Here is a 23,764-nt window from a genome sequence, read left to right as displayed (position 1 = left end):
CACTATATGCAAGTAGAGTTCATGCATACCATGGGTGCTTTATGTCCAATTGGCGTGTCTTTTTGCATGCAATTGGATGAAAACCACCCACGTCATGCAATGACACTATGTGCATGTTGTTTGGGTGTGCCATGGATGCTTTGCATCAAATTAGCAAGTCTTTTTGCTCGGCGATTGGATGCAAAGTATCCATGACATGCAATAACACTATGTGCATATCGTCCAAGATTACCATGGGTGCTTTGCATCCAACTGGTGAGTATCCATGCCATGCAAAAACACTATGTGCATATCATCCATGCCATGCAATAACACTATGTGCATATCATCCAAGATTACCATGGGTGCTTTGCATCCAAATGGCAAGTCTTTTTCCTTTGGATGCAAAGTATCCATGCCATGCAATAATACTTGTGCATATCATCCAAGAGTACCATGGGTGCTTTGGGTCCAACTGGGGTGAGTATTTTTCCTTGTCAATTGGACACAAAACACTTATGCTATGCAATGATGCTATGTGCATAGTGCCCAAGTGTATCATGAAGTGGTGAGAACTTTTTCTCATTAGTTGGATGCAAAGTTCCCATGACATGCATGGATGCTATACAAGGAGCATCCACCATGCATACCATGGGCACTTTGCATCCAATCAAATGAGTCCTTTTGATTGTTGATTAGTTGCAAAAGTGCCCACAATATGCAATGAGGCTATGCACATAGTGACCATGGTTACTTTTCATTGAATCAAAAATCAATTTTGCTTGCCGATTGGATGAAAAGCACCCATGCTATGCAATGATGCTATGTGCATGATGGCATCCAATCACACCATGGATCATGGGTGCTTTGTTGTCAATTGGCAAGAATTTTTTCTTTCATATTAGACTCAAAAAGTTCTCATGGAATGCATGGACGTTATACATGTAGCATCACCCATGCATACCATGGATGCTTTGCATCCAACCAATGAGCATTTTGGTTTGTTGATTGGATGCAAAGTACCCATAGTACGGTTGTATCCTATGAACATTGCATTCAAGAATACCATGGATGCTTTACATGTAGTCGACAAGGAGAAACACTCATCAATCGGATGCAAAGCACCCATTAGGAAAATTCTGGACTCAAAAGAGGGCTATTTCAACAATAATATAATAATAGACACATAGATTGAGTGACATGTAATCTACGAACGAGATTCACCGGTGGTGGGACCTCTGTACAAACCCACCCAAAATGTGGAGAAACTCTTATCTTCATGAAATATTAAAAAAAACCATCACGTTGTCTTAAAATATTCAAAACCGTTTTTTTGTCAGAAACTAACACAATAAAAGAATGTTTTCCACATTCCTGTGTTAGACGTGGAGCACTAAAAAATTCTTTCCACCACCCCTAGAACTAATGAAGCTTGAATGCTTGGAATAGATAGATACACATTCTCCTGGTTATTCCCTCAACTTGGTTCCACTTTTGAATCTCGAAACATCTTTGGCGCCCAAAAGAACACACCGTCCCTCATTTCTTCTTCCCTCCTTGATCCACAAAAGCGGTTAGCCCAGTCATCCACTTTCTGCTACTTCTTCTTTCTCATACGTCTGTTAATCTATCATGGCACCCGAAAGTGGACTGAAACAAGCAAGGAGCAGTATCTCATCTGTTGTGTTGTATAACATAAAAGACGAGAACGAAGAATGGATTCCCCAAGTATACAGGAAGTACTCTTGGGTCACTATGCAGCCAAGAAAACAAGGCCACTACCGAGTGAAGGGAAAGGCATCTGAAGACTTGGCCAAACATTGGAAAGGAAGGATCCTTGACTTTAAGATGGCACCAGGAGGGAAAACTGTCAAAGAAGTGTTGATCCAACATGTATTCATGCAAAAAGAGATCAACGTGGGACCATTGGAAGGACTTCCAAGACACAGACCACATTGTAAGTGCTTGTGTTTTGTATTTCAATGTTGCAAATAAGGTGATTGATATACATTTTTCTACCTTGCACAGATTTGTACCCATCTAATCTTCAGGAGTGGGAGCCTGCACAATGCTTGACGGGATTCTTGAATGTCGTACATGGTGAGGTGGGGGAACTTCAATATGAAGGTCGTGCACCAAGTGATCTCGCAAGAAGTAGAACATATTTCTATGACTCATTTTATATTGCCCACTCAATCGAGTCGACATGGAAAGTTGGAACGTATTCCGTTGCCCGCACTTGATAGTCCTGAGTGGCCATTGCTTGACACAGAAGTGATAGAGTCATACAGGACCAAAATGTTTAATGATATTAAATGTGCTATGAAGCCTAGCATTGGTGCAAGAAATGTGCACTTAAGTTTGTTTGTTCCAATTGCATACTTTGTTCATTTATTTTCTGATTGTAAACAATTGAGAAAAACTAGAACAACTTTTGTGTGCAAAGATGTAGATGAACCTTGACATTGTTGCTTTTAAATGATTTTTACGTATCTTTAAGCGTAGATGGGATGGCTTAAACCACTTTATAGTTCAAGACACCTTAGATAGCACTAGAAGCGATCTTTTTTTATGTTTATGATCAATAAAATAGTTGCATTTATGATCAATAAAATAGTTGCATTTATGTTAATTTTTTAGATTGTTTTAGCTTGCTAATGAGTAGGAAATGTGTACAACCTTATCTTGCTTTGGCTAACATGCCACTTGGGAGGAAGTGTGATCTTATCAAAAGGTAACCACAGAGGCTAATCTACTACATTTGCAAGAGGTAAGCAGTTTTCTCCTTGATCATCTAATTGTTTTTTCGTGCCAATCAAACTCTCCCAAGAGCATGCGTGCGACACACACACACACACACACACACACACACACACACACACACACACACACACACACATGCACTTCTCTTCCTCAAACATTTATTTAAACGATGCCAACAAGGTCAAGTTCAAAGAGGGACATTTTTGTCTCAAAAATGTGGAATGGCTTCATGAGAATGAGCACACAATACACAATCATTGATGCATGCTTGAAAAAACTCCATGCTAGCCTTCTCCTCTTTGAATGGCTTATGCCTTATTTTTGCATTGATGTAATGCCTTATTTTTCAATGATCCATAGAGAGAATACCACCAATATGTAAAATGGTTTTCATGGATTGAGCTGATATACATCCATTCCTTGTCCACCACATTGTTGCTAAAAATAAATTCTTGCAACGAGAAACAAAAATACATATAAATGGAAAGACTGTTTTCATGTGATTGAAGCCCCTTGATTCCTTGAGGACCATTTAAAGTCCTGCTAATTCATCTTGAACTTAGTGCACTTCAAGAGATAGCATCCCTAAGATGGAGCTCCTCAAGAACTTATTCTACTTTTGCAAGAACATCCCATATGACATACATACCCACCAAATCTTTGCTAGGAACAATAGCATTTTCTAGCAAGCCTTAGATGACAATCTCATCATAAACTCCCCCATCAATTCATATTATGCTACCACATACTTTGAAGATGTAGTTGAGGATCTTTACATCCACATAGACACCCTCATAGTGTATCACCAATGAGATAATTTCAAAAAATCTTGTCAAGGTCCTTTTACCACAATGAATATCTTTTAATTATTGCAATTTAAAATAATACATTTTATCTTAATAATGTCAATCAATTCATTTTCTTTCAAAGCGTTCAATGTTTTGCATTTATGGTGGTCACTAAATCATCAACACTTTTAGAAATATCATATACTCTAGTAACTCTTTATAGATGGTTGTTCTTAGAATAAGACATAAAAAAGGCCACAAAACTAGAACCCTTTTAATTACAAAGAAGTGAATTGCTATTGATTACCTTCTCATTCCATTCACATGGCCATCCATCTTGTAAATGTGTTGACATTGCAAGCTCTCATCTTTTGAGCTCTTCATCAACAAACTTAGGTTCATTTTATTATATAATCATTCATAATCTTCCTTGGTAGCCATGTGATTAAGACCAAATTTTTTGTGAAGTTCTTCACCAATATCAGCATTAGGTTAAGGAAATTTTTTCTTTAATTTCTTTATTTTTTTAAATTTTCTTAGATTTAGACTACCCATCATGTTCCATTACTGCAATGAAATGAACCCTAGTAGGGGGAGGCTAGGAGAAGAGATTTATAGACCAGTTTCTAAACAAGCATTTTTTTAAAGACCATGTAGCTAACTAGTAGCAACCAAACATATGTAGCATAAAGAAGATAGTTTGTTTTAGCACTAAGCATGACAAAAAATGTAAATTGTCAAAATAATTCATTTTTGCACTAAGAATAAAAAAATACTAGTAGTAATAATATTATATATAAAAATGACCAAGTGACACCCTCTCTCTATCTCTACACATGCATTCTAAGGTGTTGACATAGCAAGAAGCAGTGGTGAAGATCAAACACATGGAGTTTGTGGTGGAAAAAGAAAGAGGATTTGAAGAGAGGGGAGATATTCTTCTTGATCTCTTATTCACAAGGAAAGAAAAATATAATATCACTCTGCTCGTTCACGTTAACGATTATGGTGATACGATCATCAAAATTGACTAGAAAAAATAGTGGAGCTTTCTTCCAAGGCCACTCCACCACACAACCACACAACAAAAACAACCAATTTCTCACAACTTTTCAGTCACCCAAATCTTATCCATTCCATTACATACACAATGCACTACCATAATGCAAAGGTAATGATGAAACTTATGTAATGGGAACTGAAACTCAAAGAGGATGGAAGAAACAAAGGTGTTTCCTCAACAGTGGCACCAAAAATGTTATGGGCTACCACACCTCCAAGAAAGAACTCAATATATTCACCCTTAGACAGAGCAATAAAACACAACTGTCGTAGGGTACTTACCAATGCTTTTGAGCTTGTGTCCCTTGAGGTCTCCAAGCTCACTTGAGAAGCTCCAATCCTCCAAACTCCACCTCCACGTTGTCACTATAGAGTTGCTCACACCACCACACAAGGCAATCACTCTCTCTCGCTCCTCCATATACAAGCATACAACGTACAAGTATAGAGAAGGCACATGTGCTAGAATGCTCTCTCACAATCTCTCTCACAAAATCAAGAATTCTCATAGCACAAAGGGGGATTGTGTCCATTCATTGAGAAAATGCCTTATATACAATTGGCCCTTATTCACACTTGGGTGCCCAAAACTTACTTAACTAAGGCCTTGGGTGGCTAATATTTCATAATGTATAACTTTTATAGTGCCTTTGCATGACATTTATTAATGTCCTCAAATGGAGGAGCATATTTGTTAATCCAAAATGGGATTAACAAGGATCGAGAAACGACGTGGGATTTCTCTCTTGTGGATGGTCCATACCTCTCACCTTGGGTTGCGGTTCTTTAGACTGTGTGTTTCCTTGGATAAAATTGTGGAGCCTTGAAGCAAGGCTTCTCTATGAATGTGTGGGAAAGGTAGGAGCTTGCTCTTGGACATATAGTCTATCCATGCACCGAGGTTCAAGCTCTCCTATCTTGAGGTCTAGAGTTCCTGATCCTGTACTGGGGTGGTCTTCTCTTTCACTAGTGTTGTCAAAGACAAACACCATTTGACTCTAGGTGGTATGACCGATGGGCCTGACCTTATAAGCGAGGGAGCTTCAGGAGAGTTTACTTCGTCAAAAAGAGGGTTATTTTGCTCCAGTTTACCCGAGCGTAGGTGCATGGAAATGTGGAACTACTGTGTAGAATCCCCTGTGAAAAGCCCTTTTTTGGGAAATGGTATGGCCATACGCTTGGGGAAGCAATGGGCATATGCTTTCAAAAACTAAAGGGAACCGGCATATGCTTCTCAGAGGGTAGATGGCATGGACGTTTGCTTCCTAACGGTCACGAGCATGGCTTCACAACGGTCATGAGCCCACCTTCACAAAGGAGAAGGTACAAGCATGCGAGTTGTTGGAATGGGCATGCGAGTTGTTGGAATGGGCATACCAAGCTAGGCCTGAGAAGGGAATAGGTGTGGTGAGCACTTTAGGCAAAAACAACTGGTATGGGCGTTCACTTTGGACAAGTGGTATGGGTGTGGCAAAAATGGAACGGTCGTACACTTTCTAAATCGAATGCAAAAGAGAATGGCATGGGCATGCAAAAATGACACGGCCATTGTAAGCACAATGAATGCTCTAGAAAGGGCATACTCTTCAGGAAGGAACAACCATCGCAAATCTGGAATGACCGTAGCACTGTTAGATTCATATTTTTTAAAGATTTTTTTGGGGATATCATGGAATTCAAGACTATAGGTATGATAGCCACCCACTATATTCCCTGACAAATTCAGTTGTACCAACTTGATTAAATGCAATTGAATGCACTTTATGCCTAATTTAATGCAATTATTCCAAATTTAATGAAACTTCCACATTCCGGGCTAAAGATCTGACCAGATTTGGCCAGTTGAGAAGGGAATGGGCATGGCGGATGTTCCATGGTCGTGGCTTGTAAAGAGAACGACTGTTTGCTTCTTAGAACAACCAATAGAATGCAATTTTCACCTGGTTTTTCCTTAGATTCCTGCTTATTCAGGTATCTTTCGACCAATTTTTTGTGTTTTTAATTCAATAGAGACGTAGAGCTAGTCTCAAGCTATCTACTAGTGCCTATGATGCTGACTCTAGCAAATGAATAAAGTGGAGGACCCTATGCTAAATGCATTCCCCGGTAGTGGAGCCAAAGATGTTAAACCTAACATACTACCTTGCATACAAGAGGGAGAGATAAGACAATAGAGACACATGCAAGGGTCGAGTCCAGAGAGTTGCACTTAGCCAACCCTAATGAGGGTCAACTCCTCGATGTGAAGCTGCTAGGGGCTCACTCCACCTCTACTTGAGTCACCCAAGTAGAGATTCAATGGCTAGGTAGGGAGCAAGAAGGAGGGATCTATGGAAAGCTCAACCTTTACTTCGTTCCACATGCATACAAGCAAGACTTGGTTACTAGAGAGAAAAGATAGGGGAGATAAGGAAAGAGGTAACATCACCATCCCTACAAGAACACACCAACAATCAAACATGCAAGCAAGCCAAAACAAGCACGCATACATCCACAAGCTCAAATGTGAGAGAGAGAGAGAGAGAGAGAGAGAGAGAGAGAGAGAGAGAGGAGGCCGCAAGCTCAAATGAAGACATGACAAATTTGTAAAATAAGGAAGAGAAAACCAGAAGGGAGAAGGTATTTCCTTCTATATCTCTCATTCTCAACTCTACATTTCATCTCTCTCTCTCTCTCTCTCTCTCTCTCTCTCTCTCTCTCTCTCTCTCTCATGCACACAAATCCATTGCTAGAGAGTAATAGAACATCAAGGAGAAAGGAAGGAGTTATAATTGAATCAAGGCGGTGAACTATAAGAAACATGGGGAGAAAATGATCATCGAATTTAGAAAAATTTAGGACTCAGGACTTAAAATCCAATCAATTACATTTATTTGCTACAATGTGATGATCTTAAAAAGTTTCTAACAGTTATTGAAAACAAAACAAAATACTTTCTCTCTCTATCTCTCTCTCACAAACACACACACACAAATATAAATAGATCAACTAAGTGCTCACCAATAAGTGATGTTTGAGTGATTTTTGAGCTTGCATCCTGCATATATGATATAATGTGAATTATGTAGCAAACAATTGTGCATATGTGCACACGCATGTGTGTGTGTGTGTGTGTGTGTGTGTGTGCGTGTGCATGTGCGTGTGTGCGTGTGCGAGAGAGAGAGAGAGAGAGAGAGAGAGAGAGAGAGAGAGAGAGAGAGGAGAATATCTGTGTGTGTGTGTGTGTGTATGAGTAGAGAGAGAGGAGAATATATATGTGTGTATGAGAGAGAGAGAGAGAGAGATAAGAGAATATATATGTGTGTATGAGAGAGAGAGAGAGAGAGAGAGAGAGAGATAAGAGAATATATATGTGTGTATGAGAGAGAGAGAGAGAGAGCGAGAGAGAGAGAGAGGAGAATATCTATGTGTGTGCGCGTATGAGTAGAGAGAGATCTTGGATAATGTAAAGGCACTTAATCGTGTAATAACATCCCAGAGTTTTGTTCCTCACATGATAAGAAACTCTTCTAGTTGAGAAGTGAAGCATGTTTACTAGAATTTGGAGTGAACCACATTACTCTATAACTCATCACTTTTGTAAAAGCCTAATTTATAAAGGCTACCAAACTTGTCATCTATCCTATGGTTGAGAGGGGATCCTTTTGTTCTTGTATGTCCAATGCTCACCTTGCTCTATGTTTGGCATTGTCCTATGGTGGCATTCTTTTTATTGCCAGGAACTGCGTCGTTGAAAATCAGACTGTGAGATATGGAAGAAACATAGAGCCAAGGTGGAAAGCGCTAAGACGTCGACCTCCGTCTAGCCCGATAGTGAATGCCACAGAAATTACAGCTCTTAAGGAGAAAGCAATGGACAAGCAAACTGTGGAGGAGGCTGAATCGTCAACCATCCTAGTGACATCAACGTCAATGCAACCCGAGACTCTAGAGGCAAGGAAAAAATCGACCTCAGATAATAAGAAAGGGAAATGCATGTGTGGTGGGTTTGAAAATTGTTCATTCATGCACCGTACCACATACATGAAATCTCTATCCTTCTGCTCTCCCCATGGAAAAGTGGAAGGGTGAGAGGTAGGAAAAGTAGAAGTGTGAGCTGTAGAGGGAAGGCAGTGGGATGCATGGAAACAAATGAGTGTGGGAGGGATAGCTGAAGTTTCTGCACTGGCACATGGCACATCGGAAGGTGAGCCATAAGATTGAACAAATCAATTGCTCCACCCCGTACCTAGAATTCTGTGAATTCTAAGCTCCCTATGCCTCAAAAGCAATAACCAAATAAGGATCATCTATGGGTTAGAGGATGCTGCTCCATATATCAAATCATCTTGATCCGTTGGTGACCTCCATAATGGCCACATATATAAAAATTAAGATTGTCAGTATTAAGCCTAATGTACTAATAATAATACATTAAGTTTTGATCTATATGCATGCATGCATAGAGCCTATATATTCTCTAATATGTGAGATAATTCCATGTCACAACACTTACCAGCATGCCTCCTTACATTAGCATGCAATGTCACTTCCTACTAAACTCTAACATATAAGAAAGCTAGGTAAGCATCGTGAGATGACTATGTCTATACACATGTAAACTCTATGAATAGAGAGTATACCTTATGCATATAAAAAGAGCGCATAGAAATATATGCTATATGCACAAGAGAGTATATATATTCATAAATCTTACACTCTCCATCCATGCATAGCACTCCACATCAAAAAAAGCTCTATGCATAAAAACAGTCCACATGAATCCCTAAGCGTGCTCTATGTAAGTGATGCATGCGCTATGCATAAACATATGCATACATAGCTCACATAGAGCATGCATAGAGCAGATGTATGCTCTATGAATGTTCTCTATGCTCATATAGAGCATAGATAGAGCGTACATGTGTATGTCCTAAACCCTTAAATGATGGTTGTATGTTTAACTCTTATAATGTCAATTATCACAAGTTATTTGTGGGTCCAATATCGTGAATCCTTTATTCTTCAAAACAAGTTGAAACTTTTGTGGTAGTTAACTTTTTATCAAATATGCATAAATTTATTTTGTTGTATGCACTCTAGAATTGTAATTCATGCATAGAAGTGTTCTAGTGCTTGGTTGTATACTTGAGTTTATACTTGAACTTTTAAGTAATTGATTACATGCAGGAAGTCATGGCTTCAATGCACTTCAGTCCATATTGAGGTCCATTTACAAGTCAATCAGTAATCATGATTATACTCCAAATATTTTTCCAGAATGTCATCATAGATGCATACTTTTATTGGGTTGTACATTTTATAGAATGTATTATCAAGTGTTGAAGTGTTCTAGTGCATTACTATCATTGAACTTTGTTTCCTTGGCTTGGTGTCATATTTTGAATAGTAATATAGTACTTCTTAATGGTTGTGTGTTTAACTCTTATAATTTCAACTATCACAAGTTCTTTGTGGGTCCAATATCTTGAATCCTTTATTATTCAAAACAAGTTGAAACTTTTGTGGCAAATTTGTTATCAAATATGCATAAATTTGTTTTGCTGTATGTATTATAGAATTGCAATTCATGCATAAAATTGTTCTAGTGCTTGGTTGTATACTTAAACTTTTTGGTAATTTATTACATGTAGAAAGTCATGGTTTCAATGCAATTCAATGTACCATTGTGTTTGTCATCACACATATCGAGGCCCATGCATAAGCCAATCATTAATCATGATTTTGCCCCAAAGATCTTGCTAGAATGTTTTACTGAAGAGGGAATATTTGAGGCACTTGTGATAGAGCACTTGGGTGAAGTGCAAGTTACTGCAGTGAAGAATAATGGGGAAAGGATTCTAAGAAGTTATAATAAAGTACTTGATAGAGATAATGGTGAATGTTTAAGCATTTTGGATCAAATGATACCTACAAGAAGTCCTATCCTTGAGTTTGTAGAGGGATAGTTTGAAGACATTTTACCTTCCTTGATGGAGTCGCTTGGAAGAACACGAATGCAATCTAGACTGGGTATTTTGTTTTCAAGTAAACATTTTTATTCAACTTCTCATATCAACCCTATGTGTCAAATGGGTTGGATTCTTCTACTTATAGGGACAAAGACATGGCACTTTTGGAGTCCACTTAACTTAGAAATGATGAGGAAATGGAAAGAATGTTTGACAAGTGGGAACTCACAAATGCCTAAACCACATATTTCCTTTATGGTGGCAAGAGTAGGCTTTATGATTTTTACCCTCCAGGATGACCACATGCTGTGTCTACAAAGAGTCATAGCATTGGTATTTGTGGCTCCATGGTGACTATAGAGAGCCTTTTTCGCATGCCCTTCTTTTGGGAGGAGCTGAGAAGAGTATATCTAGAGGATGATATGTCATCAAGGAGGCATACAGAACCTGTTGTGAGTGGTCTACATGGATGGAACATCCCACAACTACGTGGTTGCATTAGAGAATACACAAGAATGATGGAAGATATGATGTAGAAGGATGATGATAATTCAACAAGTATTAGCAATCTCAGTACACAAAGAGAGGTCCAAAGGCAGGGAGGAAATGTTTTGGGTATAGACATGCTTCCAAATTTGGAAAACAACCACAAGACAATAAGCCTTGAGCATTATCCCATATTGCCTTGGAGTTGTGGGAGACAATATGTATCTTATTTATATATCAAAGACTATTTGTATTTGCAAGGATTGCTATAATAGAACTAAAAGAAATAAGGCTTTCCGTGAGTTTTGTCTGCATATCCTATGGTTCTCTCTCTCTCTCTCTCTCTCTCTCATATATATATATATGCATCTATACATACACACATATATGTATGTATGTATGTACGTATGTATGTATGTATGTATATACTCAAATAATCAATATGCTCCATGTAGTCATGGTGCATGTGACACACTCTCTTTCATAACCTTTAAGAATGTTAAGGGGATAAAATTATAGTGATCATAGCTAAATGCACTTTTTTCTCTCTTTCATAATTATAGTGTAAATAACACAAAGCACACAATCAACACTTGCTAAAACATATCGAGGAGCTACAATCAAATGGATGAAATCCGGGTGACACATGGATGATAGCCTGATGTGGCCTCGCACATTAACAACCCAAACATTATAGCAAAGGTGATAGATATAGCCATAGATCCAGTACACCATTGATGAAAGAACCGCCTCTGGATAAATGGAACTCCTAACACATGTCAACACTACATTTATCATGAGGCCCCCAATACGCCATGGGCCATAAGAACAATCCGCACATTCAACTTCCAAATGGAGTAGTTCAAGCCATTGAGTTTGGACAACTCAACAAAAGTGGCTAGAATAATTGGCTAAGAAGCCATTGGAAAAAGATCTCAACTAATCCTTGATCTCATGAAAATGTTGTAGAAACACAACAAGAAAGCTCGCCAATCAACCCTCCAATGTATAATCCACACAAAAGCAATGTTCCCCTTATGAAAACATTGATGGAGATAGAGACTAGACTCGGGGTGTTCACCTAAAAATATGTAAGTGTAACATGTGAGTTCATCGTCCATCACCTGCTCACGTTTCCATTTTCGACTCCACTACCACGACCGCACTCCTTTTGTCGCCCAATATCATTTTCCATGCTTTCAAGTGACTACTCTTTCGCAACCCCAATTCCAGGACCCTTGTTTTCCAGCGTGTCTTTTTTTGCCTGCCAGTTTCGTGTGCTTCATCACTTTACCCAATCATTATTTCTAGCAAAATAGGCAAAGCTTCCTAGGGGTAGATTCTTTACTCTTCGAAAGGTTAGAGTGGACCAGCAATATCGTTCAATCATTTACGTAGGATCCTTAACTTCATCACCAACGACGTTGTTGTCGATCCCCGTTTTCAAGGTTGGAATATGGCTGTCCACCTCCAAGCACACCAGTGATGTGATACAGTAAACTCAGCGAGAAAGCATTGCCACGAGGATAATAGAATAGTTATGGAGCTGCTTAACACAAGGCACTTTTGTTCATTCTCTATATAGTAAAAAAAACCATTCACTAGATAATTTCCTAGATATAAATGAGCATATCTAGGAAAAGTGCAAACTAGAGAAAATGAAACACTTTTCTAGATAGCTAACTAGGAAATACAATGCATGGATTTTTCTATATAAGAAAGTTTATCTATATAGTAAAAATTTCCTATATCTCTCTATATAGAAAAATTTGCTTACATAGGAAAAATTTTCCTATATATGTAAATTTATCTATGTAGAGAAATCCATGCATTGTATTTTCTAGGTAGCCTATCTAGGAAACTGTTTCATTTCCCTAGTTTGCACTTTTCCTAGATATCCTTATTTGTATCTAGGAAATTATATAGTGAATCCATTGTATCTCTATATAGAGAATGCTTAGTAGCTTATCCTCTAGATAGTTCTATGAATCGTGCTAATATACTACTTACAATATAATAGATTAAGTAGTTCTATAAAGCATTATAAAATATAAATCTCTTTATTTATCAAAGATTAAGCAAAAAAGTCTTACATATTTAAAAATGGAGCCAAAAGTAGTCAACGTACATCATGTTCAAAATAAATAGTACTTCAAGATTATCTAAATGTCATGGGATTATGTCTACATTTTCTAAACTAATAGGTGTGGATTGTGCATTAAATTTGACTTTCTTATTGGCAATAAGCCAATGCACAATGTCACGAATCATAATGTCACTCCCATGCTTTTTGTATCCTTTGAGTAGTTTTTGAAACTAATATTCTCCTTCTTTAGATTGACATATGTACTCTTGACAGAAAAGCACATGTCTTGGATTGTATGCACTCTCATGTACTTTAATAAGATTGTCTCCATATCCTCCTCTGAAATGTGGCTCACCTACATTCATGATAATAAAATATATAAAATTTTAAAGCATATTCAATTTACCTAAATAAAAAGATTCAAAATAATAAACTTATAAATGATAAATTTCTCTAATATAATATCACTTACTTGTAAAGGTTCACATGATGCCTCTACATTTGATTTTTCAATGTGTTCTAAATCCTATTTGAAATAACAAAATCAAACCCATCATGTTAAAAATAGAAAAATCAAATCCATTATGTTAAAAATAGGAGAATCATAACATTATACATCTATCTAACAATACCTTTAAAATGGTTGTTGGTATAATATTTTCACCCTTTTAGTGACTTCTTTCTTCCAAGTGAGTTTTCATCTTCTCACTTACCTTTGGAACAAGCTGGAAAAACTAGCATTAATAATCACAAAAGTAAAAAGAGAAAGAGGAAAAAATTAGGAGTACAAAGAGATAGTAGAAAACTTTTGTAAGTTTTGCATTACCTTTCTCTTTCTGACTTTTTCTTGAAACCTCATTCGTATACTTAGCCAAATTCAACATTGGATCCTACAAGTACAACAAAATATTATAAGAAATATTGATAACTTATCACATATAAAAAGAAAAACTCAACCAAACCTTGTCTTCACTTGTCATATATACTCTCGCTTCTTGATTTCTTATGGCTCTCACTCTTTTTGATGTGTCATGATGTAGTAGCTCAGTAAAGGAATAATTATTCTCCTCCATTGTTGTATTATAAGAATCTTGGTTTATAAGATGTTATCAAAATCACATAGAATTCAAAAAATAGTAGTCTTAAAATCATTGTGTGGACTAAGAGAAATACACCTCATCGGATATATAATCATGCAACCCTTCAAACCTCTTTGTCCCGAATATAAAGTTATCCAGCTATATAGAAGAGCATATGTTTAATACAAAACCAAAAGAAATCCTACTTAGAATAAAATCAATTATATAATACACTTACATTCTCTATAGGTTGATCATTTTTTATCGCATCAATGTAAGGAGAGCTAGCTTGAAGCTCAAAGTTTGTCTATAAAGTTCACATTAGTAACAAAATCTTTTAAACAAAACATTCAAAACATGTAACATTGCATAAGTTACTATGCATGATTCAAAGAAAAAACCATTATACATTATCCTTAAATGATACATCTTTCTAGCTCTTACCTCTTCATAAGAATGATTATATGCCTGAAGATTGAGTGTTGGCTTTAAGACCATGACATGTAAAATAACATAAAGTTAAAACTAGAACCACATAAATATATAATATAAATATACCCATGTAAAAAAGATGCTTACGTAGGAAAAGAAAATATCAAGTTTAGTTCTTTTACCTCTTCATTAGAATTAATATTTCCTTGAGGAGTCAATGCAAGCTCTAAGACCTATGAATATAGACCAATTAAAAAGGTGATGAACTATGTATTAAGCTTCTTAGATCATAATGCATAGAATATACACACACACACACACACACACACACATACATAGAGTTGACCCATACAATTTATGGTTAAAAAAACTATAAAATATACTTACATGAAGTGATGAGCTAGCATCCATGTCATTACTTGCTTCATCTATGGATTGAGTCATCTCTTGTGCTTTTAATGTATCCTTCTATATCAAACACAAAATGTCAAATGCATTAGATTAGTTTTAAAATTATCAATCCAATTATTAGCTTCTAAAAGAACATTCATAAGCATAAACATTAACACTTACATTGTCCTTGATACTCTTCTTCTTATTGTACTACCCGAGACCCACCATCTATAGATATCTTCCTCCAACCAAACATATTTAGCTCCAATGAACTTTAGAGTTGCAATCTCATGATGATGCTCACAAATAATTCTCTTGATCTTTTCTTGTGCCTCTTTGATATGGAAAAGACCTTTAGGAGTCTCAACTCCATTAAACCACCTTCGTAGTACAAGGCGGTAGTTGCCAAGCAAAATGGCATGTTGATCCTTAAAGCATTTCTCTAATAATTCTTTCCCATGGAGCTTGTTTTGGTCTCTACTCAACAATCTAGGTGCTCGAAACACCTCATCATATGTAGGTGTAGGACTAACACCTGCTAAGACTTGTTGGCCAAGAAGATTATATATGATCTCTATTTGTATATGTGGCTCATGAGAGCTACTAGCGCTACAAGATGATGCTTGATTACCATCCCTTTCTTATTAATGCAAGTAATGAGCCTAAGTATACACATTAATATGTGTGCTAATGTCCACATTGTAATGTGAATTGGAATTGCATTAAAAGTGGACTTTTTGTGGTATACACCTTGTTAGCATGGGAGCTACTAGCCCCCTTTGTTGGTATTAACTCATCCTTTGGAGAGGTGTTCTTGTTAGTGGGGTTGGAAAATATTAGTGAAAAGGTTTACATTGGAGATAAATCCTTTTTCCTAGATTCTTATTTAAGTGATGTTGGTGCAAGAGTAATGGTGGTAGCTATAGTAGAGGAAAAAGGAGAATGGCTCCCAAGGCTACATATCTTCAAAGGTTTATAGGTAGGTGCTTGAGAGAAAGTAATCATAACATCATGTAAAGTGGTGCATAAGGATAAGATTATACACAAGCTCAATTTGGCTACATGGCTCATAAGAACTACAAGCACTACAAGGAGATGGTTGAATACCAATGGATGCTTATTACCAATGCAAGTTGTAAGCCTTGATATGAAAATCAATATCTGCCTTAGTATGCACATTTTAATGCTTATTAAAAATGCACTTTGCACTAAAAGTGAACTATTATTGTCGTGCTCCTTCGCCTTAGGTGTCCCCTATATTGAGATTAACTCCATCCTTGGAGGGTGTTAACCATATAGTTTATTACTATCACATAAACCACAAATGAACAACCAATAGAGATCTAGAGACTACTATGTTTATTATTATAGATAAAGCTATATGGTGGTGGTGACAAGCATGGTACAAATTGTTTGCATTTGGTCATCTCTACAAAATACACCAAATTTGTATAGTTAAACTCGGTTATCTAGTTTCGTTTAGTGGGCACCCTTGGGTTTAGCCTGAAAACAAGCATTTTTCAAGAAGAATAGCCAATCTCTCCTAGTTAGCCAAGGAGTTTCACTTCAAGGTCTTCTAATGAAACATCATATTCAAAGTTGGGTAACTAAAACTATAATTTGATCAAATATTCAATAATTGCAAATCTCCTTTTCTTTGGGAACCAAAATTGTATACAAGCCCTGTCGGAGGTTTGGACAGGTACAGTAAATGTGAGTAAATTGCCTATAACTTTTACATTATTACTCATATGATGTTCCCACTTTTCTTATCACAAATCCAAATAACATAGAGCTTAACTTGATTTATCAAGTAATTTTTGATGTGTTCTACTATTTTCTATATTATTTAAAAAGCATTAGAATTGTTAAAAAACATACTATTTTATCCTCCCACCACATCTACCATTTACAATGCTCAATTTTTATGGATCTAGTGATGATTAGATTAAGAAAGATTAGTAGAATGTGGATCTAAGGTAAAATTACAAATCTAATGGTGGTTGGATTTTTATAGATTTACTTTGGAAAATTTGTTATATGACTGTCAGAGGTCTGTGAAATCAATTGTAATTTAATTCTAGAAAATCAAATATTGAATATTTCAATCTAAAAACTCTAGGAATAAATATACTTGTTACCATGAGTTTATTTAAAAACATTTGGCTTAATGTTAGTATGGAAACGTCCATTTTCAATCCTTCCAAGTCACCTACAAGAGGCGGGGCCATTATCCACGCTTTTTTCGACGCTTTAAAACTAAGCTTAAAACTTTCGACGCATGTAGGTATTAAATTTTTTTTGGCATAATGGTGCATCCACAGCTGCAGTCTTGTAGCTGGATGCACCATTATGCCAAATTTATAGAGTACCAAAGGCAACTGTACTCTAATGTGAAGAACGAATCGAATTTGTTGAAAAAGTTAGAGAGAGTGCCATAACGTTTTCGACATTACAAAGTAGGTACACAATTCAGCAATGGCCAAATTATATGCAAGATGTGAAATTTACATATCAAGCTCTGATGAGATAAGCCAAAATTGAAATTTACATATCAAGCTGCTCTGACGAGATAAGCTAAAATTTGCATGCAATCTATACAAGCTCAAACAAAGATGTGAGCTGACCAAAATGTGTATGTACAAGGGGAAAGACATGGGCAAGGCCACTCTATGCGGAGCCCTCACTCGGGATCAGGCATTGGTCCCTGCAAAAACCATACAAGATGCTTTTTTTGGTATACCAAAACAACGATCTAACATGACAAGGCAAAGCAAGTATACAAATCATAAGGTTAAGGCTTGCTGCACTTACCATATCTACAATGCGCCCCCAATTAAGGTTGGTGTCTTCTCGCTCAAGCTTCTCCCAAAAGAAAGTACGTGTTATGGCGGTGCGAGCAATGTATGCTATCAATTGACACTACAAAGCTCCCAAATTCCCTCTACAGCAGGCGGCGCAGCTCATACAGGGAAAACAGAGCAGTTTTTCAACTATTTGCTAAGTGGAGGACTCAAATCAACTGTTGTGATTGATAACTTCCCAAATTGGCTTAGCAATTGTGTGGTGGTACATACACTTGAGAAGGAAGCTACATGTTTGGTTGAAGCAATTATGCCTTATGGAGCTGGAAATGAGCTGATTAAACAGGCTATCTACTGTCATTAGTAAAACAGAGTGTGATTAATCGACTAATTACTCTCTCATCTTAAACAATTGGTCTAATTCCTTTTACATGGATTTAGTGGACATCATTGCTAAGCTAATGAATGCCTGGTCTCTCAATTTGGACAAGCATTGAAAAAATTAGAGCCATTTTACTACTAGTTTTTTTGGTTTTTTTGGTTTTTCTCAAAACAGAGAAGGGGGTTTGACAAAATTGGTATGTACACACCTTGGTTGGTGTTGATATGCAACATTGAGCTTGTTTAGTGTCAATGCAAGTTATCCACACTTGATTGAACCACTACATTGCAATTTGAAGCCTTGATAAGCGCGTCAAATCAGGGTACCTTGAACTGTGTATGCCAATTCATTTTGGATGCAATCAGTTTGATTTTCTACATCAAAAGTGAAGTTTGTTGACTACTTTGGAGTATCTGGAACACTTATTAGAGTGTGGTTGAGCTGAGGAAGGCTCGTTTACAGATTTGGACGTGTGCGAAAGGTGCATTTACATTGAGCAAATATGTCGGACGATCCAGTACAAATTGTGGGTGAAAAGTTGGATAGGAAGAACTTCCAGGCATGGAAGTACAGGATCAAAAGTTTTCTGAAGGGAAAAGGTTTTTGGAATCTTATTAAACAGCTGCTGAACCCAGAGCCGGAACTACCCTGAACCTACCCAGCAAGCTTTGATGCTACCTAAATTCTTGCTTCAGAATGAATCCTAGGCCATGATGATAAGGGAACTAGTTGAATCATTAGAGGTGTATGCTAAAGGTAGATGGTTGGATTTGGGATGGAAAGATAAATTGTTTTCTTATGCTCCTCTCAAATTAACAAACTTTTCACTGGAAACTCTATGCTTAGCTTGGGGACCCGGTGGACACATAGATTCAACCACCCCTTGGGTTTACTTGACATTACCTCTGCTAAGAAGCTGAACAATAAAGGGTTGAGGTGTCTGAATGACTGTTGGGACTGGACTATGGTTGGGTGGAAAGACTTGGACCAACTAACTTGGGAGCTCAATCTTTCTGGTAGAGAGAGAGATCTGTTGATCTAGGTGCTTGATCATATTCAAAGTAGGTGGTGCTCCACTGCTGTAGATGAGACCTGCTGGATTAAGGATTGTAAGCTAGTAAATGGCAAAACCAAGGATCTTTACTTTGTGATGAGAAGAGGGGAAGGCAATGTTGAATACTGCAACAAGATTTGGAGAGTGAGATGGAGTTTGAGTCAGAGATTTCAAGTGTTTTTGTGGAGGATTGGCATGTGGGCCCTTCATTTTGGATCTAAATTGCTTCAAATAAATATTTCTAGTGGAAGTTGTCATAGGTGCAGGTCTGCATTGGAGGATGGTAAATATGCTTTTTAGGAGTGCCCAGCCATCAGAGAAGCCTGGGGCAAGATTGCAAAATGGGTTGAGCAATGTTTGGGAATTCAGGCTTACTGAGGGGATTGGATTCTTGGTAAATGGACCTTCAATAATGAAAATGCAAGGGGGTGGTTGCAGGATCAGGGTGCCCAGTTTTGTCCACTCAGGCACCCTGTAAACAATAAAAAAACAGACATTTGTTTACCTTTAGTGGCTAATCTCTCCTAACGAAAAAATTTCCTTTCAAGTTCTTTTGTTGGAACATCACATGCAAAGTTGGGAATATAGTTGCATAATATGATTAAGCACTAGGTAGTTAAAAGTCCTCATTTCTTTAGGTACAAAGTCAATGTATACACCCTATCCCAAATTTGGATTGATTCCATAAAATGCTAATATCTTTTACATATAAACTCATGTGAGATTCCCACTTTGGACCTTAGATCTTCACATATTTTATAGCTTAACTTTATTTTTTGTAAAAATTTCAAGCTATTTGTCTATTTTCTTTAAATATTTCAAGGTCTTTAAAGTGTTATAATATATGCCACTTTTTGTACCCGCAATAACTACCACTTAAAATGCTCAATCTTGTAGATCAAAAGAGTGGTAGGTAGTGAGACATTAGTAGAATGTGTTGGTTAGTTAAAATTGCAAATCCAATGGTTAGATTTTTTAAAAAAAATTAGATCAATTTAAGTATGGAAAGATAATTTTTAATCATTTCATTATATTTTTGATTAATTAGACTAATTTATATTAATTTAAGCTATATTGGATTAATTTGAATGCATGTGTATTTTCTATTAGTTGCTTGCTCTTACTTGAAGTACCTTGCTCTTTCTATTAGTTGCTTGCTCTTACTTGAAGTACCTTGCCCCCCAAAATTTTCTTTCCAATCATTGTCCCAGTCCAGCATAAACTGGAAAAAACTGGATACCCTGATCTTGCAACAACCCAAGGTTATTGTTTAACATAATGAGAGCATGCTACTTGTGGGAAGGGAAGTCTGGAGCACTAGGAATGCTATTGTTTTTCATAAGGTTTACCTTGTTGGTATTGATGTGATATATGTAATGCATAAATTTGTCTTCATGTGCTGGTCTATATGTAATTTGAATAAGTTGAGAGGAGATGGGCTGGATCCAATTCTATTGAATCTGCAAAGGAGCGTTACTTGATTTATGTCTTATTGTGGGGGGGGACCTCAAATATATTGGGGGGGTTCCTAACCCTTAGTTTATATTTTGTAGGAGAGATTTTGTGAAGGTTGGAAATGTAGACTGCCCATATTTGGGCCCAGAACCAGAAGATGGTACCTCAAAGAAAAACAGATTGATCAGACCTTTGTTGCATTCATCGGAACCAAACCTATAGTAAAAATTTGGTCAAGAAGGGGCCAAATTGGAAAGACAATCCCCAAGGGGTTGCAACACAGAGGAAATGATGCTTGCACTCAGATTTCTTGGGGATAGTCTAGCTTTCTCTTGGAAGAGGAGAGATGGTCTTTGCTTTGTAAACTCTTAAATGAAGTCAAGTGTGAAAAATAGAGGTATGTAGTGAGGAAATTTCAGATGTATATGACTTAAAAAAGTGTACTTGACTTTTTCAACACATATATATATAAATATCCAAAAAAAAATAGAAATGAGAAGAACCTAAGGATTTTTTATTGGTAGGTGCCAGCCCGATATTGTCATGTTGTTGTCGACGCTTTCAAGGCTGGCGTACATTCACGTCAGTAGTCGGAATCCTATTGGCTGATTCAATTGCAAAATGGGCTAAAAGGTCAATCTGCTGGTCTTCGTCTTCTACACGTGAACCTTTTGATGCGACAATTCTGCAGTCTCTCTCTTGCTCTCTCTCACCCACCCACACACACACACACTCAGTCGCACCGATGACTTTTCCTGTGCTAATCTTCGTGAGACAATTCAAATGCCATAAGCAGTGCTCATTTCTGCCTTCTTCCCTCATCTCTCTCTCGTTCGTGCACACATAGTACTTCAACCATACGCCCTGTTTAGCATACAAATAAATTTCGCACAGATGCACTCGCAAATCATGGCTTGTGCGTCACTCATAGGAAAGGGATACCTGTGCGTCACTCATGCGAAGGGGATACTTGAGCCTTAAACAGGAGCTGGTGCCAGGGTTCGAGCTCAGCCCAATTTCTGAGAGCGTTTTCGCACTCTAAGCCGCACGCGATGAAGAACCACGTCAGGTGTACAAGCCACAGGGGATGATGTGTGCAAGCGGGTGGCTCCGGCAGGACGTGCAGCTTACACCTTTGCAGTCGTTATGTGGAAGCTTACACCATAACGGTATGATATCTCAATCTTACAAGTGTTTTGCTTTTAGAAATTTGTCAACGCGTATATTGGTTTCGAGCGTGCAGTGGGTTCGAAACAAAAAAAAAAAGCCCTAATGATTTCGAGGGTGCATTAGAGAAGTTGGCCTCCCACCTTTAGGGTAACGAAGCCAATAAAAAATGGGTGTCATGAGCGAAATGGTAGCCAAAATAGTCAAAATCGACAACTCAGTGTGTGTTCGAACCTTGACGGGTTGTCACGCTTGGTACGTGTATGGTTGTGTGTGGCTGGTGTGGCGACCTTTTTTTTTAGAGCCTTTTTTTACAAGTCGTCCTCCTTGCCTACAGTGTTACACCCTAAAGAAATTCACATTTAGAGGGCCCTCTCTAGATTATAGGCCCGCTTACTGGTCGTTCCTCCCAAAAGCTTGTGTGTCTGGATTATGGTTGTCTGTAGAGGAATTTATTGTAGAGGGCATATACTCAGATTTTATATTGTAGGTGCATATCAGTGTTCTAAAAAAACCCGGGTATAGTGTAATTTGCACCTGCAGATTTTTAAAATTACCTTCAAATTTTAAATATAAGGGTATAAAAACCTGCAGATTTTGGGGGATTGTAGAACCAAAACCTTCAAAATTTGAAAATTTTCTCTATAAATAATTTCACAATTTTTAGCTGAAGGTTTTTTACTTTTTGGGAAAATAGTTTTTTTCGAACTGGTGCATATCCAGATTTTATTGTAGGTGCATTAAATAATGCCACTGGCATTATTTAACACGCGAGACCTTCGACTACCCCTACTCCACGTGCCTTGCTCTCCACGTCTCAACGTTCTCCCAATCGCCCACCTCCAGACCTCCTCCTCGTCGACGGAACCTCCTCCTCCTCCTCCTACTCCACCTCCTCACCAACCAAAGCTGATGTGCCGGCGATCGGTTGACGTGATCGGAGGTGGTGTGTGGCAGGACTAGTGGCTGCACGGGAGGGGCACAAGCAGCAAGGCGAGGGCATGGGGGCGTGGGGGGCATGTGGCCTACTCGGCGGAGGTGGAGGAAGAGGCCCAACGAGCACCGCCACTTCCTCCTCCTTGTGTTTCGACGGTGCCAAAGGCTACGCCTAAGGAAGCCATCCCCACCTACTTCTCGGTTGCCATGTTACGCCCACACCTAGCGGTATCCTGCCGACAATCAGCATGGCCACATTAATTGGCCCACCATTGTGATCAGCAAATCCCATGTAGAAGCCCTTCTGAACGCAGATGAGGAGAACAGCATCATCGTCCATGAAATAGAAACTGATCGCGTAGGAGAAAGAAAACAATACCTGGCATGCAATCTTCGAGAAGCCCAAACATCCACGACGTTCCACGAGGGGAATGCGCATGAGAGAAAAACCTTTGGGAGACACGTGAGGGACAAACGCCTCGTTGAGACAACCTTGCAACACCTCTGTGAGACATTAATAAATGCACCTAAAAAAACGTTTTGGGTGCATATTCATAAGTGTCTGTTCCGACTCTGTACTCATAAGTGTCGGTGCACCCATGTCACATGTATAACAACCACCCGCCACACTTTGAAATGTATGAAAGTGGTCTCTAATAAAGGTACTCATTAACGTACTAGCAAAGGAGACTACATTTTGCTGGTATTTACAACATCATTGATAAAAAGAATCCACACCTCTCATCATTAGAAGAAAGGCAACAAATGAAGTTTTCCCTCATTTTAGGGACTTTGGCCATTTTTAGTTAAACTCCTTGGGCATTTCGGTAATACAATATGAAAAACAAAATCTACAGGGATAGCTCCATTTGTTGCCTTTTCAACACCAAGAAAGAGGTGTATGATATAGCCTTTTTGTTATGTGCCTTTATTGTTATCAAAATGTC

The 23,764-nt window shown here is 37.9% G+C and overlaps 1 long non-coding RNA gene across 1 annotated transcript; it reads right to left on the bottom strand.

Moving 5' to 3' along the window:
- Positions 1 to 13,327: 13,327 nt before the first annotated feature.
- LOC147611527 (uncharacterized) lies at positions 13,328 to 14,436 on the bottom strand. The gene is made up of 4 exons (XR_015263749.1): positions 13,942 to 14,436; positions 13,748 to 13,828; positions 13,588 to 13,641; positions 13,328 to 13,470 (listed from the first exon to the last, which is right to left on the bottom strand). It is a non-coding gene; the product is annotated as an uncharacterized LOC147611527 (long non-coding RNA).
- Between the last annotated feature and the right edge of the window lie 9,328 nt (positions 14,437 to 23,764).

The sequence above is a fragment of the Cibotium barometz genome, chromosome 47, assembly GCF_041138505.1.
Source record: "Cibotium barometz isolate CiBa-2024 chromosome 47, ASM4113850v1, whole genome shotgun sequence".
NCBI classification, from domain to species: domain Eukaryota; kingdom Viridiplantae; phylum Streptophyta; class Polypodiopsida; order Cyatheales; family Cibotiaceae; genus Cibotium; species Cibotium barometz.
The sequence above is the reverse complement of the archived record's forward strand: the minus strand, read 5'-3'. Positions and strand labels throughout refer to the sequence as shown.